We start from the raw sequence: 16,215 nt of genomic DNA on the forward strand, positions 1-16,215 counted from the left end.
GCACTTTAGTCAGGACATAATTGACAAGAACACCCCCCCATTACTACTTCTTCGTTTTCTTCTTCTACTCTTTCTCTCCACCCCTCCTCCTTGTTCTTCTTCGTGCTCCCTGCCTGCCTCCCCGCTCTCATGGCAGCAGTAGCAGCAGTCAAGGTGTTGCCTTCGAGGATCGTCGGAAGCTTTGATACTCAGTCAAAGACGAGTCTTATTGAGACTACAAATTGATGATTTGGGGAGATGTGACAAATATTAACCATGATAAAGCAGATGGGACAAGAATTTTTGATGAGACTACATGTTGATGAATTTAGGTATCAGAAAACATACACACACTTTTATTTACAGACTCTGCTGGGCAAATGATGCTTTCTTTCTTTCATAAATTACTTTGCATAAAGTGCTTCTGGACACACTGACCTAATATTATGAAATTAGGTGACAATTATTTAAAGATGAAACCTTAATTCTGGGACAAATTACGTTTCCGAGCCACGGGTGGCTCCATTGAACGCAGCAGCAGCAGCAGCGCTTGCAAAAGCAAGCAGAACTTTGCTATGTGAACGTGGGGGATGGGAAGCAAGCAAGGCAAGGCGAGCAGGCTCTGCTTCAGCCCTTTTTCTCTCTTCAATGCAGAGCGCTCGCCTCTCACAGTTCACTCCTCCAGTGAAATCAACATTTGCTAGTTTGCACACAAACATTTGTGTGAGTTTCAGGGACGAAAAAGCAAATTTTGCAAGGGGTTTAATAAAAGAGAGTGTGCAGGGTGCAAGGGAGGGGGGTGTTCAATTCTGCTGCTGTATATAGGCTAGGGGAGGAGTGTGTGTGCGTTTTATCAGAAGAGACAAGGCTATGAGGGAGGGAGGGGGAGGGAGGGAGAGCCGGAGTGTTTTCTTTTAGCATAAACTTGCTGTTTATTATTATGGGGGCGCATTGACTCGTCATGTTCACGTTGGCTCATCTCTGCAATGTGCTCTCTGTGTCCTTGTTCTGAATCTAGTTCTCAGTTTCCATGCTGTTCTCGTTCTGCCAAGTCTGGACAAGCTTAATGGGGAGCACGAGGACCCCCCCCCCCCCCCACACACACACACACACACACACAATTAATAGACATGATGATTCTTCAAACTGATATGACCTGGAATGCTAACGAAAGGAAAGCGCTTCCAAGTACGTACTAAAGGAAAATGTGCTTTCGGCAGTTTGCAAACATATGTTTTAAGGTTGCGTTAAACTTATAATCATATTAATATCTAGTATTAGAGTGCTCGTGTGGATTGGTGGGGGGCGAGGAATGTGCAGACAAACTGCATGAACTTGTTTTCTTCAAAGTGTTGTGGAATAGGCCCGGATAGGGAGTACCGGAGGAGACCATCTCAAGGTCGGTTAGGAACAAGAACAACAGCACGTCTATGAGACCGGCCTTCGAGGGAAAAACCCAACTGTCTGACCTCAGCGACACCTGGACCGGGGAGGAGATGGCCATCGACCAATCATCTCACAATATTTTGCATGCTTTAATATTCATATTGTGTTTCTTTAAAACTGGGCAACCCGGAAGAATGTGTCGTCTTTTGGTGGTCACAAAAACGCACGAGTTTTAGTGTGAGGGACCCGGGACCCAGGCCTGTATTAGTGCGCTTTGTCAGGAATAAATAATTGGTAAATTTGGTCTGATTGATCTACTGGTCTTCTCTTTGACAGAACGAACTCGCAAAATTGTTAGGTGCGCCAGTGTGTGGATTAGGACATAGCAATTTATGTGTTAAGTGTTGATCGCAATTTGGAGTCAGATCAATAACTAGAATCCGTAACCTAACAATTTCTTGGTGACCCCGACGTGATGTCAAGAGAAGGGTAATTGACAACTCGTGGTCTTTAGCCAAGACACCGGACAGTGTCAGGGACACTGTCTCCCGGTCGGCGAACCGTTTGGAATAAGCGCACAACGTTGAGCTGGTACGACGTTTCCTAAACCCTGAGCTCATCACCGATAAGGTAAGCAGAATACCTGTTACTATAAGTCGAAATGCTGCAAATTGAAAGAGGAAATTTAAGAGGAGACTGTCGTTCAGATCAAATAAGGTGTGCATGAAGTTAAGATACATACGGTGAATAAGTTTGGAACTTACGTGTGTAACGTGTACGGTAAAGTCAGGGACTTACGCGTACTACTGATAGGTCAGGGACCTAGTGCTTCGTCGTGGCGGACAAGGGTGCGGTGACGATCGTATTCAAATAGCTGGGGTTAATAAAGAGATCCCCGAGGGGAAGTGAGGCCTCCTCAAAAAATATCCGGTGGTAACAGTTCCTCCTGTGAGAGATCAGACCGCTAAAACATCCAAAATGAACCAAATTGGGGGGAGAGAGAGTGTGCGCGCAGAGGATCCTCATGAGTGGGTGTGTATATGAGTGTGTGTGAGTGATGTTTGTTCTATGGAAGAATGGTGTGTTTAAGTTAAGTTGGTTAGAGAAACTAAGATGAGCAAGGTGTGGCAGTAGAGAAATTAAGGTGTGTGACAGAAAGTTACTAGAACGGTGGCTTGATAGGATGAGAATAAGAGACAACAAATGTTGTGTAGAAGACATTGAAAGATGTCGAATGTGAACATGATGAAAGGCGCAACAGCAAAGTTGGCCTGCCCTTTGAGAGGTTGAGACTGATGGGCGAGCCTGCACTCGCGCGTAGTCGCGGGTCTGGGCTGTACGCGTGGGCCTGTGCTATGCTCGCGCGGGCGGTGGGCCGGCATCATGATTGTTGCAGGAAATGGCCAGCCTGTAACCAGTCAACATTGATGCCGCGACCCTCTCGCACGGGGGGTGCTATAGCCCGGGCGGGGCAGGGACAGTGTGAGTTTCTCAGTGAATGTTTGAAGCAGTGAGATTGAAGGAATGTATATGCTGATGTGGAAGCGCAAATTGTGAGTGGTATTGACCGATAGAAAGTGGCAAAGAAGCTACATGAGAGATGGATTGTGCGTGCGTGCGTATGCGTGTGTGTGTGTGTGTGTGTGTACGTGCGGTTGTGTGCGCGCTCGGTGTGTGCGTTTATGTGCACACCCTGTGTGCTGCATCCACACAGTGTGAGGAGGAAGACGGCATGGATCAGAGAATGTTCAAGAAAGGGGGGCTAACTCGTAAATAATGAGGAGCTATTGGGAGTAATCTGTTTGTCCTTTCTTTAAGGTTAGGTTAGGTTAGGTTAGCAACACGAGCGATTTAGAGGTTCAAAAGAAAGACAGTTAAAAGAAAAAAACATTTTTGATTTGGACAATGGCAGGCTAACAAGAGCATGAGAAAGAAGGGTAGAGAAAGCGGTGAAAATAGACAAGGAAAGAAATGAATACAAGGGCATTTATCCATCTTTGCATGATGTGACACACCCGAGTGCCTCGAAACTCGGAGTGAGCTATGTTGGACCGCCGCCGTACGGCGACCCCGGAGTAATGGATCCGGTGGTGACGTTGGGTGGTAGGATGGTAGTGGATGTCGAGGGCGAAGGCGAAAGGGCGGATCAGAGTATTGTACAGTTGATTGAACAAGCAGTAAATAAAGAGAGGCGACGGGCCCGGGAGGGGGACACATCCCGCGTGGACACATCCCGCGTGGACACCTCCACCCCCGGTCCGAGCCCTCAACCGTCCAATGTGACAAAAGGAGAAAGCTGGCATAGACTTACTGCCGAGAATGAGGAGCTAAAAAAGAAAATTGATCAAGCCGATGAGCAGCGTAGACAGGAAGCGCAGATGTTAAAATGGGCAACAGAGAGAGAGAGAGAGAGAGACACGGAGAAAATATAATTTGCGGAGTGGTCAGGGACAGATGACACAGGCCGAGGTGCAGAAAAATGAATTGATGTGTCCGCTGGTGACCACATCGGGCGGTCAGCACTACGAGCCCATGGTGCTCCGTGATGTGACCACGATAATGGAAAATATGCCCCCACTTCACAGAGGAGGCAAGGTGTGGCTGAACAAATTTTTGGCTCTGATGAGTGGGCAGAGCTGTACACTCGGTGACATGCGCCAGATGTTGGCAGGAGCATGCTCCCTGGTGCAACTGCAGGCAACTGAGGAAGCAGCAGGCACAGCGAGACTGGGGAGGGAGGTGCCCTTGCCACAAGTAGCAGCGCCCCTGTTTGAAAACATTAAATTGACTTTCCCACAACCCACCGATCTGGCCCCCACTATGTTTCCTTATGATGTGAAAATGTCACCTGCACAACATTATGTAACATGTGTGGAGAGTTGGATTGAAACCACAGGTCGACATCCGGCTCTCACGCACGAGGCAGAGGTGCTCTTCCGAACGGCGCTGCTGGATGGACTTCCGCCAGATGTGAAGAAGCAGCTAATGTCAGATCCTGACATTCTGGTTTGTGCCGAAGAACGATTTAAACGTCATCTTTTGCATCACTGCAGAATGTTCACTGAGTCACAAGCTAAAGTTGAAAACGAGACAGACGCATTATCTAAACAGTTGTTGAAATTACAGTTGGCAAAAATGCATGGTGAAGCTAAACAGTCTAAATCACAGAAAAAGGAAATGCAAATGTCACAGGCTCTTCAGGTGGTGGGGCGCGGAAGGGGCCAGTTCCGGGGCGGATACAGAGGGAGTGCACCTGCTTACCCGGGGAGGGCAGCATACAAACCCCATTCGCCCAACGCATGTTTCATCTGCGGCGAAACCGACCACTGGGCAAAAGAATGCCCACAGTATCGACCGCGCGGAGCCACCCGCCCACAAACGCACGGAGGTCAGTACTACCAACATGATGATCTCTGGTGTGGACAATTTGAATAGGGCTGCCCAGGGAGCCAGGAAAGCAGTGGCCCGGCGGAGCCAATGCTTCATGTGACAGTGGAAAGAAAAACCTGTGAAGATGCTGGTGGACACAGGAGCAACTTATTCATCAATAAACACTGCCCTTCCTGTATCCTCACTGTCAAAGAAAACAACAACTTTAGTCGGCTTCTCGGGACAACCACGTACTCTGCCTTTTACCAAACCACTTGAAACTGTGATCACCCGGACAGGGTGTAGACTGTGGTACAAATACATCCATTCCACAGACACTCCGATCAATTTGATGGGAAGGGACTTGCTGTCAGCCGTTCAAGCCAGAATTCTGTGTGGGCCAGAGGGAGTGATTATTCAATTTCCAGATGGCATCAGCATCCAGTGCTCACAGCAGCTACAACAACATGGTCAGTGGCTGATGGCGCCCCTACCGGCAGAAGCAGAAACTGCAACCATCTACTGGGCCAGGCTGGAGCCAGAGACCCCTGCTGGTGGCGGTGTGTTCTCGACCTACCTACTGTGGAAGCCTGGATCTGCTCACTGGCGCCATACCACCCACCTGTTGATCCTTTGCATTGCACTCTATTTTATGACCGAAAAAGTGATGATGTATATCGGGATTTGTTTGAAGAAATTGAAGGGCACATGTGGGATTTAACTTCATCGTGCATTTTGATTGGTAAAGAGGGAGTCGCAGCGGCAACTGAATTGACATATGAACAAATGCAGTGGTTCAAAATGACAGAGAAAGGGGTGCCACACATTTCGCTGGCTCTTGCCCCAGGACACGAGGCCAGACAATTGGGCTCAATGGTCAAGCAGTTGTTGCAACAGACTGATTGGCGGAAAACTCACATTCCTAATTTGTACTGGTCTGAGTCTCAGAATGCATACCAAATTAAACAACCCATGGCAGACACAGGATTGCTGGAGATGATGTTGGTGTCCCGCACACACGGTAGGGAGTTAACTGATCATGAGGACGCTGAAGTAATGCTGGCGGCCTTGCCCGACACACTGTGGTCCCAGAGTCCATTTGATGTCGGGTTTTGTCATTAGGTGGCCCCTATTGATCTCCAAATGGATGAGACGCAGCCTATCAAACGGCCTCAATATCGTTGGCCGAAAGAGGCGGACCAAGGCATGGAAGACACTCTGTGTGGCCTCTGGGACGCAGGGGTGTTGGAAGTGTCCGACGGTCAAATCGCACTCCTTGCTGTGGCGTTACCAAACTGGGTGAAGCTTGGGTCAAGGTGGACAGGAGCTTCATTGTGCACTAAGTTTGACAGAACTGAGGAGATTTGATAAAAATTGAAGAATGCGTAGAGCTACAGAGAAAAGCATCATAGTCAGAGATTGAACAGATTTGGATAAAACAAATAGGCTAAAACGGTAAGAAACAAGAGCGAGATCTGATATTTTGGCTCGTCAGGCTTAAGAAGTAGAAGTCGAGTTAGATACATTTTAGAATAGGACATTTGGACTAAAGTGGATTCGGTCAAGAGAAACAGGGGCATTTTGGCATTTTAACAGGGATTGACAGCAAGGGAGATTGAGGATAGAAGATCTGGACAGCAATGACGTAAATTACATTAAAAACTGCCCATTCTAGGGAGAGGTGCTGGATGGTGTGACAGGCAGGATTTTTAGGAAGAGAAAAAGGGGCGAGTTAGACTCGCCAAGAGGGGCAATAAAGAGAAGCAGACTGAGAAACATATTTGAGCTAGACAACAGGAAAAAGGGGGAGAGCCAAATGATGATGTAAAAATCCAGAGGGAATAGTCGGACCCATCTTTATTGAATTTAATTAGGATAATTAATAGAGATCGAGTTTGTAGGAGCAATCTGAGGTTATGGAGGCTCCCCTGACACGCGGGTCCCACAGTCGTCTCCCCCCCAGATAGACATATATGACAATTTGCGATGAATCTGATGGGCGAGTTTATGGAAAATTGAATTGGAGATTTTACAATAGGTCATGTTGACAAGTATGTCCAAATGTGAAGAGTTACTATTAGGAGTCAATGTTTGCCTGCACACTAACATACTAACTTTGCTTAGTGTGGGAGGAGAGCTGAGTGATAGAGACGGATGTGTGTGTCTGCGAGTGTGTGGATGGGTGTGTGCGCATGTGATCATCTATGACTGTGTGTGCGCAGTATGATTGGCCAGAGAGGTCTGAAGTTGGGGTGATGTGTTTGCAATTGAGGATAAAATTCCTCTCACCTGAAGGGGTGGTACAGACTGGAGGGTCTGGAACTGGTAAATGATGAGTTCTGACCGGAACCATGGCTCAATGATCAAATCAGGGGCACCATCGACAACAAAACGGTGTGATGGAGAAGGCCCATTTCAGTGATATGGTCAGACAAGACAGAACTAGTATCGAACAGCAAGACTTTGGACGATTTGACGTGTGACGACTTTGAGCTCACCCGACGGGGTGACGGACTAGGTGGACAGTGACCAATTGTTTGACGCTTGAACGTGTTTGCGACAATAGCACGCTCTGCTTTGTTTTTCTGTGTGACTTGATTTTTTATTTTTTTTTTTGCAGCATCAGCCACCAGCCAAGGAACGGATTGCGCGTTGCTTGCGTAACTTGTTTTCATTCTTGCAGGTTGTCGATTGCATTCGTGGAAAGTTTGTGTTGGATTTACAAGAATATGTTAACCCTTGCCCTTTTGGTTTTTATGATGAACTTGTTGATGACGTGGTTTTCAGGACATGATCCGCGGGCGCCAGGATTCATTTTATGACTGTTTTAATTTTGATACTTGATGTCTGTTTTTGTGTGTACAAATGTCCGCTGTCAGCCGGGCTATAAGCTCACTGACAGGAGTGCGATGATTTTTGTTTGTGTTGCCGAGTGTGTGTGGTGGACAGTCAAGTTTCAAGGACTTGGGGTGATGGTCCCGGGGCCCAGATGGTAACTAGAGGTTCCGCGGGCCTGGCTACAATGAGTGTGGTGATGAGAGGGGACGCTTTGCAGGTTCCTTTTGATACGTAATGACACATTGGGTGAATGTGTCAAAGGGGGAGAGTGGTAAAATAGAAATGGGTGAGTAGGTTTCAATTTGTAATTGTGATATACAAATTTTTTTTCCAAATTCACTTGCTTTCAAGCTTTAACAGGACATGCCAGAATTCACCCAGCAATGATGGAAGGAGCAGAGGAAGACCAGTGACATCTGGTTGTGGTGTGGAGATGACAAATTATAGGATCGCTTGCCGAAGAATGCATCAGGTATCTGTGCCCTCGTGTCGTTGATAATGCCTGTGGTGGTTGTCCCCATTGAAATACAGAATCTCAATTGGAACCTGGAGTCCCCACTGGCGGGGCTCCTGAAGCAAGCCAAAAGAGACATTTTGCCCCCGTGGTTGAGCGACGACCATCCAACATATATTGACACTATAGGAGTGCCCCGGGGTGTGCCAGATAAGTATAAACTCGTTAATCAAGTGTCCTCGGGATTCGAAAGTATCTTCCTATGGATCACCCCCAGTAAAAATGTAGACCGTATTAATTACGTTCATTACAATGTCCAACGACTGGGTAATTATACAGCTGAATCATTTGCCGCAGTTCATGAACAATTGGCTGCAACGTCGTTAATGGCGTTCCAAAATAGAATTGCGTTGGACATGCTATTGGCTAAGGAACATGGTGTGTGTGGAATGTTTGGTGATGCATGTTGTACTTTCATCCCAAACAACACGGCACCAGGAGGCCGACTGACCAGGGCGTTGGAAGGACTAAGGACACTGAACAAAAAGATGAAAGATCATTCAGGCGTACACACCGATATTTGGTCTGATTGGATGAAAACGTTCGGAAGCTGGAAAGGCCTCATCATGTCTGTGCTTGTTGCTGTAGCTATTTTTATTACAATTATGATTTTACGCGATTGTTGTTGTATTCCATGTATTAGGTCACTCACTGTCCGGTTGATCGAGAAAACCGTCGGCCCGTTGCCACCGATGGGCCAATATGCCCTGGTGACTCAACATGAGCAGCGGGGGGAAGGAAGGATCGACAGCGCGCTGGTAGCTGTTTGCTAAAGTAACGGGTGATGACCTCATAAATGAGGTCATGAGAGGGAATAAAGGAAAATGTGCTTTCGGCAGTTTGCAAACATATGTTTTAAGGTTGCGTTAAACTTATAATCATATTAATATCTAGTATTAGAGTGCTCGTGTGGATTGGTGGGGGGCGAGGAATGTGCAGACAAACTGCATGAACTTGTTTTCTTCAAAGTGTTGTGGAATAGGCCCGGATAGGGAGTACCGGAGGAGACCATCTCAAGGTCGGTTAGGAACAAGAACAACAGCACGTCTATGAGACCGGCCTTCGAGGGAAAAACCCAACTGTCTGACCTCAGCGACACCTGGACCGGGGAGGAGATGGCCATCGACCAATCATCTCACAATATTTTGCATGCTTTAATATTCATATTGTGTTTCTTTAAAACTGGGCAACCCGGAAGAATGTGTCGTCTTTTGGTGGTCACAAAAACGCACGAGTTTTAGTGTGAGGGACCCGGGACCCAGGCCTGTATTAGTGCGCTTTGTCAGGAATAAATAATTGGTAAATTTGGTCTGATTGATCTACTGGTCTTCTCTTTGACAGAACGAACTCGCAAAATTGTTAGGTGCGCCAGTGTGTGGATTAGGACATAGCAATTTATGTGTTAAGTGTTGATCGCAATTTGGAGTCAGATCAATAACTAGAATCCGTAACCTAACAGTACGCTGTTTCAGTTTTACGGCCCACGTCATCATAATCGTACGTCTTTATACTTTAATGATATTATTTAGTTATAGCCATCACAAACCGTAACGTGATTTTGATGTGGCTTGAGTTTCTTAATTGGCTTGACTGCACCTCATTGGCTGGGAAATGTAAAGTAGGCCTATTAAGATTTGTAATCTGATGTTTTGGCTGGCCAACAAATCCCAGACCCGATTAATGTAATTTAAATGCCTAGGGATGCTGTATTTGAAATGTTACATTTTGGTAAGAACTTGGCCCAACGCCACTGGTGGCAATATATGTGTGTGTGTTGTGGGAGTGGCAGAGGTGACAGTGGTGGGGGGATAGCGGATGATTTAAGAGTGTTTACTCAGTCGCCAGCAAGCCACCCTCGGTGAGTGTGATGCATCACCCGCGGCCGTCACCAAGGCAGCCAGCCGCTTGGGCCTCATCCAAGCGCCCCTTCCTCTTGTAATCATTTAACATAGGTGGGCAATCTGCGGCCCGTGGGCCGTCGATGGCCTTTGAGGCGGCCAGTTGCGGACGGAGCATTTGCTCCATGCTTCCTTCAGCGAGGACTTTATCCACTTTTTAGTGCCATCACTATTACTAGGCAATTACAAAAACTTGTAGACAAAAATGCAATATAACTGCATGTAAGAAATTCATAACATAGCAAAAAAATTACAATAAATTATACTCACGAGCAAAGTTACTAGATCGCTGTTTTGCATGTCAAAGTTGGTTGTACAGATTTGGTCTGATCGACCAATCAGAGGATTGATAATTGCTGATGTCATCAAGACCTCTGGTCCCTGTGAGGGTGAATATGACATATGATGGATTAATTAAAGATTCTGAAGACTGTGAGCAGATTAGATAGAGGCTGAAATCTGATTGGGAAAAAAAATCTAATGTTTACTGACCTTCACTGCACATTTAGGACATTTAAAAATGTTTATTTTAGTGACAAGTCATCACTGAAGACTCCGAATGTATTAATTGGCTTTCTTTGGGATTCAAACTTTGGGAGGCAGGAAAAAAGTATTTCAATCACCAGGACAACCCAATAATGGGCTGCGGAATTTCCTAAAAAGAATGTGGTTGAATTCAAACACACACACTCTGACACTAGCGTACACAATTTCACAATTGATGGCCACTAAGGCTCCGCCATCACCCTCACCTCAAACATCAGCGGGAATCTTAAACCAAGCTTGACCTGCCCCCAAACACACACACACCAAAACACAACAGTTGGATCCTGTCCAGATGGTTGCCATGCAGCCGTTCAACACGTCGTCTGGAGTGTGTAGAGGAAGGAAGTGCCACTTAGCAAAGTGCAATGGCCAATCGACTCTTTGCAAGACGCTGTGTGTGTGCGTGTGTGTGTCGAATGACGTTTAAAATTGCAGCTAACAAAAATATTATAAAAATGAACCAGAATAATTCTGACCGCTGTTGCACTTGTTGGCGCTGTTCCTTTGCACTCATCTAAAAAAAAACAAAAAACATTACAGCAGGGGATGTTGAAAACAAAACTGTTTGTGAAATGAAAAATCTTTTTTAGGCTGCGTCTTACCTGCGTCCTCTCGGTCCAAATTGATGAAGTCCTCGCAATGTTGTCATGTCAGGACCTCAGTGTGCTAAGAAGACAAGCTTTCAAATAAAAACCGATAGCACACATCCAGGTTTTTTTTTGTTTTTTATTGGTTTGTGTGAATTGATTCTCAGGTCTTTTGATTCCTGTGGTTTCTTATTTTCATTTTGAAGAAAGGCAAAGAAAAAGGAAGCGGCGTGCATGTGAATGGAGGCATACGAGACGAGGTTAAGAGCTCTCCAGAGCGAGGCGCAGTCCACTCTGCAAGGACGCTTGCTCTTTTTTTTTTTTGCACAGGGGGGATGAAAGGTAACGCAACGAATGGTCTCTTTCAGCCACGAAAACTGGTCGCCGCTGCCTGAGAATTGTCAGGGTTGCTTTGACATAGCTTACGTTGCTAATTCCAAGTGAACATGTTGACAACATTTGGCACCTCTCAGACCTGAGAGCTGTTTGCTAATGAATGCTAAGTTTCAACTCTGACTACTACTGAGATGAGCGCCAACCGAAAAGCTGGCTTTGGTGCTGCCGCATGGGCACTGCCAACCGTCGCTTCGACAAGGCCCGCGCCAGCCTTTCATAAAAATGCCCCATTTGGCAGCAGCCCTGCCCGGCAGGTTCAAATATACCCTCCTCGTCGCTTGATCCAAATCCTAAAATGGTCCAAAGGCGCGTTTCATATTCAGAGGGAGCGCTTGTGTTTTGATCGGCTCCTCCGGCAACAGATGGAGAAAACTGGAAAGTCATATAGGCACATCTTCCTTTTGACTCTGCGGTCCATGTTGCCGCTTAATCTCATCATGATAACGGCTTGGAAAAAAGGTGACGCGCTGCCAAAACACTAGCCACAAGCTAATGTTACAACTCTTAAGTAGCGGCTAGCGTGAAACGCTAGCAGCCTACATCTTGAAATCTGACCCCCAGCTCCACCTTTACAGCCCTATCATCACGTTGTCCCCTCAAAAGCCTCCAGGCCGGTAATTAAGGGCGGGCCTCCTTGCAGGCCTCTATCAACGGGCTCCCCCTTGGAGTCTTGATAATAAGTTTGTTTTTTTGCAATTTAAACCACGGGCAGAGACCCCGCCCCCGGCCCTCCACCTGCTCTTCGCAACCACCCTGGAGGAACAATTTCCATGAAGTGGCGACGCCTCAACAAGTATGGTCGTGTCTCATCGGTGTCAGGTTTTACCTCACTTTGTATCATCGATGGAAACACTATTGCTAACCAAAACAGCAGCTCGTAAATGGAAGGAAAACAATTCCAGATGCCTCCTGCTCATTTTCTAAAGCTCCAATGAATGTTTTTTTGTTTGTTTTGTTTACTATAACGTTGCTTTCGAGAGGATTTGGCTCAATGCCTCTTTGAGAGATTTCCGTATCCCTCGTGAGACAAAACACAATCCTCACTGAGACGGTGACAAATTAAGGCTACGAGGAAATGGCAAAAGGGAGGAGGGGAGGCAGGAATAGCATTTTACTCAATTATTTTAAAGACTGTAAAAATGAGGTTTTATATTTGACTGAAACTAACTAAACGCACCTGTAGCTTGGAAAGGGGTGCCGGCAAAGCGCTTTGCATAATAAGCTTTTTTAAAACCATACAATATCCCCCTACATGCAGCATTTATTTGTTGTCACGCTGGAAATATTGGGCTGATAGTGAGGGACTAGCTGCAGAGAGCGAGGCGAAAGAGGGCCCGGCAGACTGGAGAAGGGGACAAGGATGGGGAGAGGTGGTGGTGGGGGGGGCATACAACGTTGGTTATGCAGAAACACAGATTTAATGTAAGGCTTGGCTCTCAGTTATAAGCGGCTAGAGCAAGAGAGACAGAAAAGCTGGTATGGATCACAGGATGGAGGAGGAACCCCGATGGAACTGGCTCTTAGGGGGGAGCGCCACCGGGAACCTTGTTGAACTACCCCCCCCACCCTTATTTTTTGGGGTAAACAGGGCTATAATACACTGAATTATCAGAACAAGCCCTGGGGAAATCAGATCCCTCTTCAATAAATGGTTCCACCACCACTCGCCCCACCCAGCCTCCAACTCCCACGCATACCCGCCTAGCATCCACACCATGACTTTTATGGTCTTAGGATCAGGGACGAGTGAAATCCTGATGAATAAGCATGGCAACTCATTGACTGGGGGTGGGGGAGGATTGTTTGGTCTAGGGATGGATAGCTGGCCTTATTTGTGGGTTCAGGAACTCGTGGAGACTTCCGATACCAAGCACCGATACTTAATTTTGCATCAGGCCAAAATCATCTGGCATAAACCAGGTTTTACCAAAGACCTAAACAGGGTTAAGTGGTAGAAAACGTGAGCTCAAAAAGTGTGTCCAAAACCACATTTAATCCTGGATGCTCACTTGCTGGTCCCCCTTGGAGGTCTTCTTTGGGCCACTACATAAAACACCAGCAAGCAGCAGTGCACATCAAAGCACAAAGGAGGCAACAATACGCCGACTTGCCGGGCCGCATTAAAGCTCGGCGCAGGCCTCTGATTCAGTTTGTTCTGACTCTCTCTGCTGGAGATCAGGTAGGAAGCCCTTAACTGCGCCTTCTCACCCGCCGCTTAATCTGGGCCCACAATCGCATCCAGTGACAGGAACACAAAGCCGTCTGGCGAGCGCAACAAGGCTCCTCTATTATGTAACCACTGACAGCTGGGCTTTCAAGGGAGGGGGTGAATCTAGCCCGCCCGATACCCCTTCACCACCAATCCTTGTGGCAGCACTTTGTGTCAAAATGATGTGATCGTCAGGGTCGAGAATTGGTATTATCGAGCCGACGTGTATTGGAATTCATTTTTGTGGAATTACTCGCTGGAAATAAAACTGTGTGGCCTTCAAATTCAACATCTCGCTTTCCAAATAAATATTTCCTTGTTGTTCTGCAGATGGCTGTAGTGACTTTTCCACTAATTGGATGACCTTAGGTAACTGCTGTCTAACTGTTGTCGTGAAGTGAGTTCACGCCAATCAGTCAAGTCACTCAATCTCAAGGCTCTATTTGTACTGTACTTAAGTTACTTTCCACTACAGTCAATCAGGGCATTTCAAATCAAGGAGGGGGGGGGGGGACATCTTAATGTTAAATAATGTGTAAATTTATAGATATGCATTGCCACAGTCCGTGTATTTAAGTGTAAGATGACTAGTGGATGAAGACTGACCTTCACGCTGCCTGCAGGGCTCCAGTACAACCAGTTGTACTCCTCCATGATACAACTGCAGTCTGGAGGTCAGAGTACACCAACCGTTCGTTCCCTGCCTCAGACACACAAAATGGATATTTTAGTACCAAAAGCCTTCAAAAACAGACACTATTGTTCGCTGGTGGGGTATTATGCTTAACTTTCGCGTCATTTGCCCATCATGGAGCCCTATAGATACATTTTTAAGTGTTTTCTCGTCGTTTAAAGTGAGATTAAAATCAAAATCCAGTCCGGGTTTTCGTTGCCTCCTCAGCCTTCAATTTACTGTGTGCTTTCAGCTAACCGAAGCACTCGCTGGCAACCTTCAGTATCCTTGCGCGGCTCGTGAATGCGCTTGTGTTTTTTATAACCCTAAACTATTACCCCGTTTTTATCGTCAAAGAAATTCGCATTTCGCGTAGTGCTTTTTATTAAACACCTACTGTAACATGCTAGGGTTATCTTAAGCAAGCTTTGGGCAACTTGGGGTACTACTTTGGGCCCAGCTGTCCTGTCTTTCCAACACGCATACAATACATTCCTGTGTCACTCCGCCCGTGTGACAAGGCCCGCTGTTCCTGTAAACTCCCGCCTTGACTCAATGGTCGAGAGAGCTTGTGAAACAAGGGCAAAAAGAGAGGGAGAGAGCAAGCTATGAAACAAGCAGGCCTACAAGCTCCCACACTTGAGTTCTGTTCCATATTAGAGAGCACTCGTTGCAATGGTCTAATCACATCATAAAGTAAAAGCTTTCACATATAGAGAGGTAGTAAATTTGCAGATTTTCTTTCTGTTAGAGGAAGTTAGATTGCAAATGCAAGAGTCCCGTCAAAATCAAGCCTTTTTCATAGATAACCTACAAAAGACATTCCTTATGTTTTACCTCACTTGTAGCTAAATAAAGCTAGCAGAATGATAACTCTTGCAGAAAACTAATAAATAGCGACAGACACAAATGAACAGCTTTGTGTCTGCATCAATTCAGCCCTGGTAGATAATTGTCATTTAATTGTGCAGGACTGCTAGCGAAACAAATTTTGTTTAATCGTTAACCCAAAATGTAGTTAACACAAGGCAAATCTGACGCAACGCATTCTGATTTTAGCACCACATTACTTTCAAAAAGCAGATTGAGCTGACGAGTGGGTGAGTGGTCAGGTAACAGAAACGAGAAGAAGCCATTGTTTACGTTAGGTTGTAAAGCAGGTCATGCTAATCCCCTTGTTTGGTACTGTCGCATAGTCTCCTGGTGGATATTACATGCAGACCTGCACAAATGCCATCCATTAGAAGAGATGTTGAAAAAAAAAAATCACATTGCACCCACCCAGGGTCAACTGGATTATGTAGAAAATTCAGCTCTTGCAAACGGGTTTCACTTAGTAACATGAAAGTTGGGCGACTAGACGTAAGACCCACAAAAAGTCTGAAGAAGTCCGCTATTTTGGATTTAACTTAAAGACACTGAGGCTTGTTAAACCCACACTGTTTGTTTTTACAATGGCTATTCACTGCATGTGCATGTCATGAGTTATGGGGGGGGGGGGGGGTCTCCTTTTTGTGTCCCATTCTCAGCCAACATTGTTCCGGCAGGAGACACACTTGTGGGATAAATCAGCTCTGAAATGAAAGAACCGCAGAGACAATGGTTCTTAAACTTCTTGCAACCTTTACATCACACTCGCTGTAAATATGTGGAGCACAGCGACAAGATGGTTCACGATCGCCGTCTTGTGGCGACACTTGAGTAGTGCACCATGAGTTGTGAAATAAAATACGATGTGGGACATTTTAACGCCGTACAGAGGTTTGCTCTTTCACAAATTAAAAAACTTCGTGTAAAAAAAAAAGAAAAAAAAGAAATGT

At 46.1% G+C, this 16,215-nt stretch overlaps 1 long non-coding RNA gene across 1 annotated transcript; it reads right to left on the reverse strand.

Moving 5' to 3' along the window:
- Nucleotides 1-10,488: 10,488 nt before the first annotated feature.
- Nucleotides 10,489-15,173, reverse strand: LOC125987326 (uncharacterized). The gene is made up of 3 exons (XR_007487981.2): nucleotides 14,329-15,173; nucleotides 11,133-11,196; nucleotides 10,489-11,044 (listed from the first exon to the last, which is right to left on the reverse strand). It is a non-coding gene; the product is annotated as an uncharacterized lncRNA (long non-coding RNA).
- Nucleotides 15,174-16,215: the final 1,042 nt, after the last annotated feature.

Source organism: Syngnathus scovelli, chromosome 19 (genome assembly GCF_024217435.2).
Source record: "Syngnathus scovelli strain Florida chromosome 19, RoL_Ssco_1.2, whole genome shotgun sequence".
Taxonomy (NCBI): domain Eukaryota; kingdom Metazoa; phylum Chordata; class Actinopteri; order Syngnathiformes; family Syngnathidae; genus Syngnathus; species Syngnathus scovelli.